The following is a 14,346-nucleotide window of genomic DNA, read 5'->3' on the forward strand; positions in this document are numbered from 1 at the left end:
GCGGAGCGTGTCTCTCTCCCATAAAGTGAATGCTAGGATCCATTTTATTCAAACAAAACAAAAACAAAAACAAACCGACGCTCCAAGAAAAAGCACATAAGATGTGATGGAATAAAAATATAGTTTCAGGGGAGGAACCTGATAATGTTGTCGATGAAGAAGGGGATGCCTTGGGCATCCCCAAGCTTAGACGCTTGAGTCTTCTTGATATATGCAGGGGTGAACCACCGGGGCATCCCCAAGCTTAGAGCTTTCACTCTCCTTGATCATGTTGCATCATACTCCTCTCTTGATCCTTGAAAACTTCCTCCACACCAAACTCGAAACAACTCATTAGAGGGTTAGTGCACAATATAAATTGACATATTCAGAGGTGACACAATCATTCTTAACACTTCTGGACATTGCATAATGCTACTGGACATTAGTGGATCAAAGAAATTCATCCAACATAGCAAAAGAGGCAATGCGAAATAAAAGGCAGAATCTGTCAAAACAGAACAGTTCGTATTGACGAATTTTAAAATGGCACCAGACTTGCTCAAATGAAAATGCTCAAATTGAATGAAAGTTGCGTACATATCTGAGGATCATGCACGTAAATTGGCTTAATTTTCTGAGCTACCTACAGGGAGGTGGATCCAGATTCGTGACAGCAAAGAAATCTGGAACTGTGCAGTAATCCAAATCTAGTACTTACTTTTCTATCAACGGCTTAACTTGGCACAACAAAACACAAAACTAAGATAAGGAGAGGTTGCTACAGTAGTAAACAACTTCCAAGACACAAAATAAAAACAAAGTACTGTAGGTAAAAACATGGGTTGTCTCCCATAAGCGCTTTTCTTTAACGCCTTTCAGCTAGGCGCAGAAAGTGTGTATCAAGTATTATCAAGAGACGAAGTGTCAACATCATAATTTGTTCTCATAATAGAATCAAAAGGGTACTTCATTCTCTTTCTAGGGAAGTGTTCCATACCTTTCTTGAGAGGAAATTGATATTTTATATTACCTTCCTTCATATCAATGATAGCACCAACAGTTCAAGAAAAGGTCTTCCCAATATAATGGGACAAGATGCATTGCATTCAATATCCAAGACAACAAAATCAACGGGAACAAGGTTATTGTTAACGGTAATGCGAACATTATCAACCTTACCCAAAGGTTTCTTTGTAGAATGATCAGCAAGATTAACATCCAAATAACAATTTTTCAGCGGTGGCAAGTCAAGCATATCATAAATTTTCTTAGGCATAACAGAAATACTTGCACCAAGATCACATAAAGCATTACAATCAAAATCTTTAACCTTCATCTTAATGATGGGCTCCCAACCATCCTCTAGCTTTTTAGGAATAGAGGCTTCACGCTCTAGTTTCTCTTCTCTAGCTTTTATGAGAGCATTTGTAATATGATGCGTGAAAGCCAAATTTATAGCACTAGCATTAGGACTTTTAGCAAGTTTTTGCAAGAACTTTATAACTTCAGAGATGTGGCAATCATCAAAATTCAAACCATTATAATCTAAAGCAATGGGATCATCATCCCCAATGTTGGAAAAAATTTCAGCAGCTCTATCACAGGCAATTTCAGCAGTTTTAGCAGTTTCAGGCAGTTTTTCGCGCTTTGCATTAGAAGTGGAAACATTGCTAACACCAATTCTTTTATTAGTAGGAGTAGGAGGTGCAGCAACATGTGTAGTATTAGCATTACTAGTGGTGGTAATAGTCCAAACTTTAGCTACATTCTTCTCTTTAGCTAGTTTTTCATTTTCTTCTCTATCCCACCTAGCACGCAGTTCAGCCATTAATCTTATATTCTCATTAATTCTAACTTGAATGGCATTTGCTGTAGTAGTAATTTTATCATCTAAATCCTCAGGTTTAGCAGCCATTTTATTAATTAAAGAAGATTGTGATGCAGACATGTATGAAATTCGGGTTTCAGCATTAGCAAGTTTAGTTTGCAACCCCGAGATCTCCCTATTCAGATTTTCAAGTTGATTCCCTATATTCTTCAACAAGGTAGATTGCTCATTCATAGTTTTAGTAAACAATTTATTTTGCTCATATTGTGATTGCATAAAGCTCTTGGTGGATCTTTCAATTTCTAACATCTTTTCTTTATTAGGTGAAGCATATCTACCATAAGAATTACCATTAACAGGGTATGGCCTAGAATTATTTTTAATGAAATCCACATCAACATATTCTTTTTGAGCAACTAATGACGCTAACGGAACATTATTAGAATTAACATTAGTCCTACCATTCACAAGCATAGACATAATAGCATCAATCTTATCACTCAAGGAAGAGGTTTCTTCATGAATTTACCTTCTTACCTTGTGGAGCTCTTTCCGTGTGCCATTCAGAGTAGTTGATCATCATATTATCAAGAAGCTTTGTTGCTTCACCAAGAGTGATGGACATAAAGGTACCTCCAGCAGCTGAATCCAATAAATTCCGTGAAGAAAAATTTAGTCCTGCATAGAAGGTTTGGATGATCATCCAAGTAGTCAGTCCATGGGTTGGGCAATTTTTAACCAGAGATTTCATTCTTTCCCAAGCTTGAGCAACATGTTCAGTATCTAATTGTTTAAAATTCATTATGCTACTCCTCAAAGATATAATTTTAGCAGGGGGATAATATCTACCAATAAAAGCATCCTTGCATTTAGTCCATGAATCAATACTATTCTTAGGCAGAGATAGCAACCAATCTTTAGCTCTTCCTCTTAATGAGAAAGGGAACAATTTTAATTTTATAATGTCACCATCTACATCTTTATATTTTTGCATTTCACATAGTTCAACAAAATTATTAAGATGGGCAGCAGCATCATCAGAACTAACACCAGAAAATTGCTCTCGCATAACAAGATTCAGTAAAGCAGGTTTAATTTCAAAGAATTCTGCTGTAGTAGCAGGTGGAGCAATAGGTGTGCATAAGAAATCATTATTATTTGTGGTTGTGAAGTCACACAACTTAGTATTTTCAGGGTTGGCCATTTTAGCAACAGTAAATAAAGCAAACTAGATAAAGTAAATGCAAGTAAACTAATTTTTTTGTGTTTTTGATATAGCAAACAAGATAACAAGTAAAGTAAAACTAGCAACTAATTTTTTTGTATTTTGATTTAGTGCAGCAAACAAAGTAGTAAATAAAACTAAGCAAGACAAAAACAAAGTAAAGAGATTGAGAAGTGGAGACTCCCCTTGCAGCGTGTCTTGATCTCCCCGGCAACGGCGCCAGAAAATATGCTTGATGGCGTGTATTTCACACGTTCGTTGGGCAACCCCAAGAGGAAGGTATGATGCGCACAGTAGCAAGTTTTCCCTCAGAAAGAAACCAAGGTTTATCGAACCAGGAGGAGCCAAGAAGCACGTTGAAGGTTGATGGCGGCGGGATGTAGTGCGGCGCAACACCAGGGATTCCGGCGCCAACGTGGAACCTGCACAACACAACCAAAGTACTTTGCCCCAACGAAACAGTGAGGTTGTCAATCTCACCGGCTTGCTGTAACAAAGGATTAACCGTATTGTGTGGAAGATGATTGTTTGCAGAAAACAGTAGAACAAGTATTGCAGTAGATTGTATTTCAGTAAAGAGAATTGGACCGGGGTCCACAGTTCACTAGAGGTGTCTCTCCCATAAGACAAACAGCATGTTGGGTGAACAAATTACAGTTGGGCAATTGACAAATAAAGAGAGCATGACAATGCACATACATATCATGATGAGTATAGTGAGATTTAATTGGGCATTACGACAAAGTACATAGACCGCCATCCAACTGCATCTATGCCTAAAAAGTCCACCTTCAGGTTATCATCCGAACCCCCTCCAGTATTAAGTTGCTAACAACAGACAATTGCATTAAGTATTGCGCGTAATGTAACTAGTGACTACATCCTTGAACATAGCACTAATGTTTTATCCCTAGTGGCAACAGCACATCCGTAACCTTAGTGGTTCTTGTCACTCCTCCAGATTCACGGAGACATGAACCCACTATCGAGCATAAATACTCCCTCTTGGAGTTACTAGCATCAACTTGGCCAGAGCATCTACTAATAACGGAGAGCATGCAAGATCATAAACAACACATAGATATAACTTTGATAATCAACATAACAAGTATTCTCTATTCATCGGATCCCAACAAACGCAACATATAGAATTACAGATAGATGATCTTGATCATGTTAGGCAGCTCACAAGATCCGACAATGATAGCACAATGGGGAGAAGACAACCATCTAGCTACTGCTATGGACCCATAGTCCAGGGGTAGACTACTCACACATCACACCGGAGGCGACCATGGCGGCGTAGAGTCCTCCGGGAGATGATTCCCCTCTCCGGCAGGGTGCCGGAGGCGATCTCCTGGATCCCCCGAGATGGGATCGGCGTTGGCGGCGTCTCGGAAGGTTTTCCGTATCGTGGCTCTCGGTACTGGGGGTTTCGTCACGGAGGCTATTTGTAGGCGGAAGGGCAGGTCAAGAGGCGGCACGGGGGCCCCACACCACAGGGCCGCGCGGCCAAGGGGGGGGCCGCGCCGCCCTAGGGTGTGGCCCCCTCGTGGCCCCTCTTCGTCTCTCCTTTGGACTTCTGGAAGCTTCGTGGAAAAATAGGCCCCTGGGCTTTGATAACGTCCAATTCCGAGAATATTTCCTTACTAGGATTTCTGAAACCAAAAACAGCAGAAAACAGCAACTGGCACTTCGGCATCTTGTTAATAGGTTAGTTCCAGAAAATGCACGAATATGACATAAAGTGTGCATAAAACATGTAGATAACATCAATAATGTGGCATGGAACATAAGAAATTATCGATACGTCGGAGACGTATCAAGGTCCTCCGGCTCGCGGAAGGTCAAGTGGGCAAGCCGGAAAAACGATAAAATCACCACTTGCTTTCCAACATAAAACGAAACATGCGCATAATATAAACGGATAGCAGGATAAGTGTTTCCGCCCCATGCATAGTCGTTTCGTTTCCTAGCTACTTAAGAATTTAAAGTCTTATTACAAACCCACTCTGGGGCCAAAATGATGCAACTTGTTTCATTGTCTAAACAGGAACTCTACTCGGAGTCCTCTTCTTCAGATTCCTGGTAGGCGGAGCCGTCGTCGTCACTATCACCGGATCCGGCTTCGGAGTCGTCACCAGAGCCTCCTCCGGAATGCTCGATGCTTGACCCGGAGCCTTCCCCATAATACTCCGGCTCACCTTCCTCCTCCTCCTCTGCATCGGAAAATCCCTTGGGCAGATCGTGTTTGTTATACCAGAACGAGTGATTCACTCGCCTGACAAACAACTGCTCATAGCCTTGGGTTTCCGCAAGGAGGGCACCCATGTCGGAACCCTTGGGGGCTCCGTGTGCAACATTCGCAAAGTTAAGCGAGGGGAAGTGAGCCTTGCAGGTGGCCAAGACTAGGGAGGCGACTCCGCGTGCTGAAGATTTTTGCCAGTCCTTGATGAAATCCGGCACTTGTTCCATAAGATTGGTCATCGTATCGATGACTGTGGTTTTGGCCTTCTTCAGAGACAGAGTCTTGGCGATTCCGCGACAGGCTTCAAATAACGCGTCAATAGAAATCCGCGCTTCATCGTATGCCTCCGTCCTCTTCAGGTTCGACTCTTTTGACCACTCGAAGCCAAGGCTCGCTGTGGAAGAAGGAGGTCCAGTTCCGTTAGAAAGAAAGCATATAAGGCAGTCGAAACAATGACACGGAAAAAAGCTTACGGAAGATAAGTTGGTCGATGGCCTCCGCCTCCGCTTCTAGAACTTTGTTCTTGGCTACCAAGGAAATCACGTAACCCTGGCTCTTCTCTAGTTTTTCATTCAGATCTGCCAGGTCACGGGCATGCTTCTCGGAGAGCTCCTTCCTCGCCTCAGTCTCCTTGTTGGAGGGTTCTTGGAGGAAGGTTTTGAGGGATTCATTCTCTGCCTCAAGCACCTTGACCTTGGCGGATAGCTCATCAAACGAGGAGTGCTTGGCAGTTTCTTCTGAAGGCGGAAAGTTGCACATATCAAGCATCATGAACAGTTATATCAATATATGAAATCAAAACTCGGATCTCGTACCATGGAGGCGGGTCTCAAGAAGCTGGATAGCCTTCCGGCTGTTTTCCGCGTTCTGACGCAGCCCTTCGATCTCCGTGATCTGCTCCAGCACATGAACGCGGAGATCCTCGTGCAATTTCCGCGTCGTCTGAGAAGCAGAGAGGAGTTAGCAGGATATTTGAAATCCGGGGGGCTGGCGAGGAATTCAAATTCTTGAAGGAATAAAATTTTTAAATCTCCGCCTAAGGTACATTTTGAGAAAGCATCAGCTAACACATGTTACTCGGAAATGTCTGACCCAATGCTTGGGGGCTAGTATTACCTGACAAGGTATCAACTTGTCAATGCCTATGGATTGTAGGCTAGGGTTTAGTTGGAAGTAGAGGGTAAGTAGATCTCGAAGGTTTCAGCCGAAAAGTACTCGACGATTATGAAAACTAGGGTTTGCAGACAATGATTCGATTGATTCTTCGTCCCTCGACTCCCCCTTTATATAGGAGGTGGAGCCGAGGGATTCGTGCTATACAAGTTTACAGAGTCCGGGACGGTTTCTAACTCATCCCGCCAGATTACAAATAACACTTCCTATTACAACTCTATCTTTTCCTTAAATACATCTTGGGCTCTCGAATCTTCTTATTCTTCGGGTAGTGGGCCTTCAGTAAACCCCGGGTACTATATTCGGCAGGCCCATTTGGGATGCCTATGTCAGTAGCCCCCGAGATTTTGCTTGAATCGTAGAGTCAGGGAAAATCTCCACTGTTTATTTTTACTCGAAAGCTTTAACTTTTTTATATTTCTTCACATAAAATTCTATATTGTACAGGGATACTGGTAGTTGGGGCTAGTTCATCTGACGGATCAGGTACTAGTTAACTGCTCTAGTGGCAATCCGCAAAAACCTACTTCAAAATCACGTCCCTGGACATGATCTCGGGATACTGGTGTAAACTTCGACAGGTGCCGCTTAAGGTCTTACCATTCTGTCGAGTCCCAGTCAAATTTATCAGGTACCTAACGCGTCCGTTAGGATTTTTCTTCGTATCTGTTGATACGGATAAAGGTAGCAGAGCGCAGTCTTTGGCGATGCCACGCCCAGCAGAACGGATCTGGGGTCTTACCTTCGCAAATTTGCGGCATTCAGAAATTGATCGCAACTTCGGCGTTCTGAGAATATATTGTCGAGTGCTTTTTCGGCTGTTGGAATGGCACATTTTATCGAGTCAAATATGACTTATATTGCTCTCCCGATGGGAGTATATGTAGAGTTAATTATAACTCGAAATATACTCTCTTGCTTTTCTATTTTTCCTTTATTAATTTCATCGGGCACGCGAACAGCGTTCCCGATGGGAGTAGCCCCCGAGGCTACAACCAAGAACTTGTGCTTGGTTGTAGGCTCAACGTTTTAGTCCACCTTGTCGCTATATTGTCATTATTTCCCAATATGATCTCTTTCTTCTTCTTTTTTTTTCTCTCGGGTGCGCGAACAGCGCTCCCGATGGGAGTAGCCCCCGAGGCTACAGCCAAGGACTTGTACTTGGTTGTAGGCTCCCGCAATTTCTATATTGCCATACTCGAAATTTTACTTGTTGTCGAAGTAGCCCCCGAGCATTTGGGCAAAAACTTGTATTTGATCAAAGGCTCCCGAAGTATTTAATAATTCCTCCTGTCGCCAATCTTCTTTTATTTTTCTTGTCGACATGCTTCCCTTATTCAAATTTACTTCATCCTTCTCGAATAGTCGTGATTTTTCTGCCCTGTGGGTCCATTGCTTCTACCACGTTGACACGTCGTGCAAGTGGGGGACACACGTCCTCCGCTTTTTCTGGCGCACGTACGGTAACGCCTATCTCAGTAAAAATACCTTTTTGCCCTTGTATCTAGAAGATCCATTCTCACCACACGATTTCTTCATCCAACGGCACACTGCTTCACCCGATTCTTATATAAACCTTTCTTCAACCTCCGTTCATCCCCTCGCTTGCGCCGCTCACCTGTTCCTCTTCGCAAAACTTCCCCTGCGCCCAACTCTCTCCGATCTTCCGCACGCACATACATTGCTCTGCCCATTGCCGTTGATGCCACCGCGCGCGCGTCTGACTCGCCACAGCACTCCGGAATCCAAGATGGCCGCCGAGGATCTTGAGTGGGAGAGATCCAAAATCTCCAACCAAGACACCAACATGCTGAAGAGGCTTGGCCTCATGAAGAAGGAGGACGCCATCCGCTTTCCTAGCGAAGAAAGCTACCCCAATCCTCCAATGGAGTACCGGGTTAGTTTTGTTGATCATCTAATCCGCGGCCTTTCGACCCCAATCCACGATTTCCTCCGCGGCCTTCTTTTCGTTTATGGGATTCAACTGCACCAGTTGACCCCCAATTTCATCCTTCACATTTCTATTTTCATCACGCTTTGCGAATGTTTCCTCGGAATCCCTCCCAATTGGGCTCTGTGGAAACGCATTTTTTGCCTCCGCCGCAATGGTTCCCACAACGTCACTTATAACATAGGTGGCGTTGTTATCTGTGTTCGTACTGATGTCGACTATTTCGACGTCAAGTTTCCTGATTCCGTCCAAGGATGGCGCAAAAAGTGGCTCTACATTCACGAAGAAAGCGCCAACTCCGTTGAGCACAACATAATTCCTTTCGACGGAAGTGCCAGAATCCAGCGCCGCCGCTCCTGGGATGCCGAAGCTTCTGAGGAAGAGAAAAAGGCGACAGAGGCACTCATGTCTCGTATTCGTCAACTTCAAAACACTCGAGGCAAGGAGCTGTCTGGTGTTCAAATCACTGCGTACTTCCTTAGGATTAGGGTGCAGCCTCTTCAGGCTCGCAAAAATCCCCTTTGGACGTACTCTGGTAAAAATGACGCCAACAGAATCTCTGGTGATCTTTCCACCAAAGACTTCGAGAAGTTGATTCGAAGACTTTCTCGTCTGGGCAAAGACCCAATTCCTTCCTCAAGTCGCGTGGAACCGTACAGCTCCACCAATCCACTCCCCGAGGTATTTTGTCTTCCCGAGTTTTTATCTTGTTCCGCACTTTCTCTGCATCTCATTGTATTGTCATCTCTTTAATTTTCCTTTGGTCACTATTTTTTTACAGAACCATCCTACTATGACTTCCCTTCCTCCTCTTCCTGAGGGTGGAGAAGTCGAAGAACAGGCCATCGTTGCCGAAGATACTCAAGGTTCTTCTGTTCCTGAAAGTGAAGTCACGGGTTCTCACAAATCTGCGGCTTCTCGTGACAAAGAAATTGAGTCTGAAGCTAGTGAATCGACGCAATCCCTTCCTCCTGCTGTTTCTCCAAGGAACAAAAGGAAAAGGAATGATGCCGAGGATTCTGGCACCTCTAAGGCTGAAGAAGTTGTTCCTTCTCATCCGAAGGCAGCTTACGATCCTTATGTTGAATCCCTCGTCAGCTCGTAAGTCGTCTTTATTTCTCCCTATTTTTGTACTCGAAATATTTATCTTGTCTTGCTTTTTATGCTGCCGATTTTTTGATCAACAGTGACGAGGAAGAAGAAGTACCAACTACTGACGTGGCTCCTCGGACAAGCACGTCACGTACTGTGCTTGCCTCAGACACGCTAGTTGAAGGAGAAGAAACGTCGCCTCCTCAACAAAACGTCGTCACCACTACTCCACCATCAAGCCCCCTTGCTCCTTCACCAAAAAGGACAAGGGTTGAAAAGATTGTTGAACCCGCCCCTCAGTTGGGCAGTTCGTCGACTCTGCTCCTAGATGATGTAAGCTTGTTGACATCTATATTTTCCTTATTTTGTTTTTCCACACCTTTTCCCTTTTTCATGCCGATGTTTCTCTTGCTGTGTTCACGTTGAACAGCCGATGATCAAGGATCTTCTCCGCATCGGTTCCCAATTTATTGGGTACCGTGAATATGCTAATAGAGCCGAAGGTAACGACTTTTATACTTGCTGTTTTTCCTTGATTTTTTACTCCTGTTGCTTGTCGCGATTTTTGATCTTACTTCTCTCTCTTTTCCATATCTCGACAGAGAAACTTGCAGAGGCCAACGAACGCGCCGACGCACTTGCTCGAAAACTTGAGCAAAGTGAGGCGGCTCGCAAGAAAGCCGACCTCGCTGCTAGCAAAGCCAAGGCCGAAGCTGATGAAGCCAAGGCGAAAGCTGCTGGTGTCGAGGAATTGCAGAAAAAACTTGAGGATGCTACAGCTGCCTTAGATGAGCACAAAGCTGCGCAAGCTTCTCGTGAAGAAGGAATCCTCAAGCGCCTGAAAACTCAGAGTCGCCGTACTTTCAGTAAGTTTGCTGATCCCTTCTATTTTTATGAGAATCGTTGTTTCTTGTCTTTTCACTAATGCTTTGTTTCCTTGACAGCCCAAACAAACCAGGATTTTGATCTGACGAATCCTGTCAATGACCCTATCCTTGACGCACTTTCCTATCTGGAGCTTCATGGGTCCGAGATTCGTGAAGGTGTGTCGAATGCTAGCGCAGTGTTGTCGGCATTGTTCCCCTACTTCTTCCCGAAGAAAGAGGAGCCTGCGACTTTCCTCAACCTCGCCAAGATGTTCAATACACCGGAAGACCTTGGACTGAAGATGCGCCAAGAAAATATGAAGGTTGCCGTTGAGAACACTGTCGCGTTGGTTGCTGACAGTCGACAGACTATTGACTGGATGAAAGTTGGCGACACCGAGCAAATAGAGCAGTCAAGGTGGAAGTCGCTGATTAAGGCGGCCAAGCCCAACACAAAGAAGATCTTGGCCTATCTCGGGATTAAGCCATCGTCGACTCCTAGCTCGTCAAGGCCGGAGGTCTAGTTGCATGCCTCTGTTTTTCTTTCTGTTTCTTTTGCTCTTGTCGCCAAAGTAGTCATTTGGCGACACGTATTTCCTTAGCTCCACTGTAATGCCCTTGTAATTATTCCAAGAGATTAATGAAAACTTCTATCTTTGCTTGTTGTTTGATGTTGTCTTGTTTAAATTTCAGTTGATATTTGATAACTATACTCCATCTTCCGCTCCTTCCAATGTTTCGTCTTCTTCTTCCCGCGCGAGGAGAGCTTTTGCTGATACTGCTCCTGTCGACGATACCTTGTCGCAAGAACTGGATGAACTTCGACAGCAACTTCAGTATGCGAAGAAGCAAACACTTGTGATGATGGAGCAATCTCGTAAGTCATCTGAAGCCGAAAAAATTGCTCTTCAGCAAGCTCGCGAAGCCGTAGCTCCTAAGGAAATTGCTGCTTCCGAGGCTGAAAAGGCGACTACTCGAGAAAATTTCATGCTCGAATTAATGAATGAAGCCAGTGCAGATATGTCGGGTATGCCTGTTTCATCCTCTGATATCTTTCATCTTTATGCTATTGTCTCTTAAAGGTTTCCACTTCTTTGTTTTGATAGGTGCCTTTACTGATGCTGCTGCCGAGGAAGAGAGGGTAAATGCCAGGACAACCCTCCTTGTTAATCTTTCCCTGGACCATGGTTCTTTGTTTTGGGCTACCCCAGAGAGGACCCGCCAAATTGTCAGGTTTCAAGATCGCACCTCTCAAACTCGCGATTTCCTTGACTTCTGTACCAAGACCTTGTCCATGGTTTACAACTCCATGTTTCCTCGGAACGTCCAACCAAAAACTCTTCCTGAATTGATGGAAAGGTTCAAGGATGCTCGCAGTATCCATGATTTTGTCAAAGCTCAACTGGTAGCTGGCGCCAGATTTGCTCTTATCATGCTCCAGATCTGCCACTCGAATCTTGACCTTACCCAAGTTGTCGCAAAAGTTCATCAAAAGGTAAAACGTCGAAGAGTTGGTGTTGATAGGATTAACACGAAGGTTACACCTATAGCCGAAGAAATGATTGAGGACCTTCTTCGGATGGACGCCGACTTTTTTGCCGATGGCCATTATGCCGATTTTCTTGGTGCTGCTCCTGAAGAAAACAGAGTTACTCTTGATGACATATTGAATCAAGACTAGTTATTTTCCTCTTGTAGATATTTCTTCTTTGTAATCCATGACTATATTGTAAAGCAATCATTATATTTCTCTGTTTGTCTAGCCCCCGAGTGTTTCGGTGACTCTTTACTGTATTTGTATATTTGCGAGGTTTTGAACCAAGGCATTTATATATTTATGGCGAATATGAGCCCCCGAGCTTTTTATTGAGTACTATTTTGTATTTTTATTGACTCACGAGGTATTTGAATACCAAGGCAAGGCTTTTCTTTTGTCGATGAACTATATTGAAATTCGTTGGAGCAAAGACTTTGATCATGTCGATAAAGAGAAAAGTTATATTCTCACTATCTTTATTATATTGCAGCACCGCGAGCCCGCCTCATTAAAAACCTTCTCCGGCCCCACTCGGTGCCCCGAAAAAGGAAAAGAGTGCGTCTGAAAACTCGCGGGCGTTTCAGTACATTGAAGTTTTACAAGGACTATATTTCGACTCTAGGCGTAGAACCGCCTAAGTTGCGCCACGTTCCAGGGGTTTGGCTCCTCCACCCCTGTCTTCTTGTCCTTTATCCTGTATGCTCCTCCTCCGATTACTTCCGTGACAATGTAAGGGCCAAGCCATGGTGACTCGAGTTTTTCATGAATTTTTTGCGTGAGCCGAAGAACTAAGTCTCCCACCTGGAAAGATCTTGGCCGCAAACGTCGACTGTGGTAATTCTTCAAGTCCTGTTGATATTTGGTTACCCGAGATAATACTTCATCTCGAGCTTCATCAAGTGCGTCGACGTCGTCTTCTAACGCTCTTCTCGACGTTTCTTCATCATATTCAGCGACACGTGGAGAGTTGTGCTCTATCTCTATTGGTAGTACTGCTTCTGCTCCATGAACCAGGAAAAACGGAGTTTCCTGCGTTGCTGTGTTTGGTGTTGTTCGGATGCTCCACAACACGCTTGGTAGTTCTTCTGGCCAGGTATGTCGAGCTTTTTCCAGTGGTCCTAACAAGCGCTTCTTGATGCCATTGCAGATGATGCCATTGGCTTTCTCGACTTGCCCATTGGTTTGAGGATGTGCAACTGACGCAAAGTTCAGCTTGATACCCACCTCTTCGCAATAATCTTTGAATTCATGGGATGTGAAGTTACTGCCGTTGTCTGTGACGATGCTGTGGGGCACTCCAAATCTGAAGACGAGGCCTTTTACGAATTTTACTGCGGATGCTCCGTCTGGTGAATTTATCGGCTTCGCTTCTATCCATTTTGTAAACTTATCGACAGCTACTAGCATATACTCCTTTCCTCCTGGCCAGGATTTGTGTAACTTGCCCACCATATCAAGTCCCCATTGAGCAAAGGGCCATGACAATGGTATTGGTGCTAGCTCTGCTGCTGGAGAGTGAGGTTTTGCGGCAAACCTTTGACACGCGTCGCAAGTTCTTACTATGTCCTTGGCGTCCTCGATTGCTGTCAACCAGTAGAATCCTGCCCGAAAAACCTTGGCTGCGATAGCTCGACTACTTGCGTGGTGGCCACATATTCCTTCGTGCACATCCTTCAGAATTATTCTTCCTTCTTCGGGTGTGATGCACCTTTGCAAGACGCCTGAAATACTTCGCTTATACAATTCTCCCTTGACCACCGTGAAAGCTTTGGAGCGTCGAATTACTCGCCTTGCCTCAACCGGATCGTCGGGTATTTCTTTCCTGAGGATGTATGATATGTACGGCTGCATCCACGGTATCTGTATCACCATGACCAGGTCCTGATCTTCTTCTTCGTCTTCTTGTTTTTCCTTGGTAGCCCCCGAGGGTTTCTTCTCCTTCTTTTTTGATTTTGTCGACTTAGTGGATCTCTCTGTTATCTCTTCCCAGAATACACCTGGCGGGACTGCAAGGCATTGCGACCCGATGTTTGCAAGAACGTCGGCTTCGTCGTTGCTCAATCTGCTAATATGATTTACTTCGCATCCATCGAACAACTTCTCGAGCTCGTTGTACACCTCCTTGTATGCCATCATGCTATCATTGACTGCGTCACATTGGTTCATAACTTGCTGAGCCACCAACTGTGAGTCGCCAAAGATTTTTAGTCGAGTTGCACCGCAAGCTTTCGCCATCTTCATCCCGTGTATGAGAGCCTCATATTCTGCTTCGTTGTTAGATGCGTTAGGGAACGTCATCCGAAGGATGTACTTCAACTTGTCGCCTTCAGGTGATATGAGTACTACTCCTGCGCCAGCTCCTTCTAGTCTTTTGGACCCGTCAAAGTTCATGGTCCAGGTTCTCGACAAATCTGGAGGTCCTGTATTTTGCAACTCCATCCACT

The sequence above is a fragment of the Lolium perenne genome, chromosome 4, assembly GCF_019359855.2.
Source record: "Lolium perenne isolate Kyuss_39 chromosome 4, Kyuss_2.0, whole genome shotgun sequence".
NCBI lineage: Eukaryota > Viridiplantae > Streptophyta > Magnoliopsida > Poales > Poaceae > Lolium > Lolium perenne.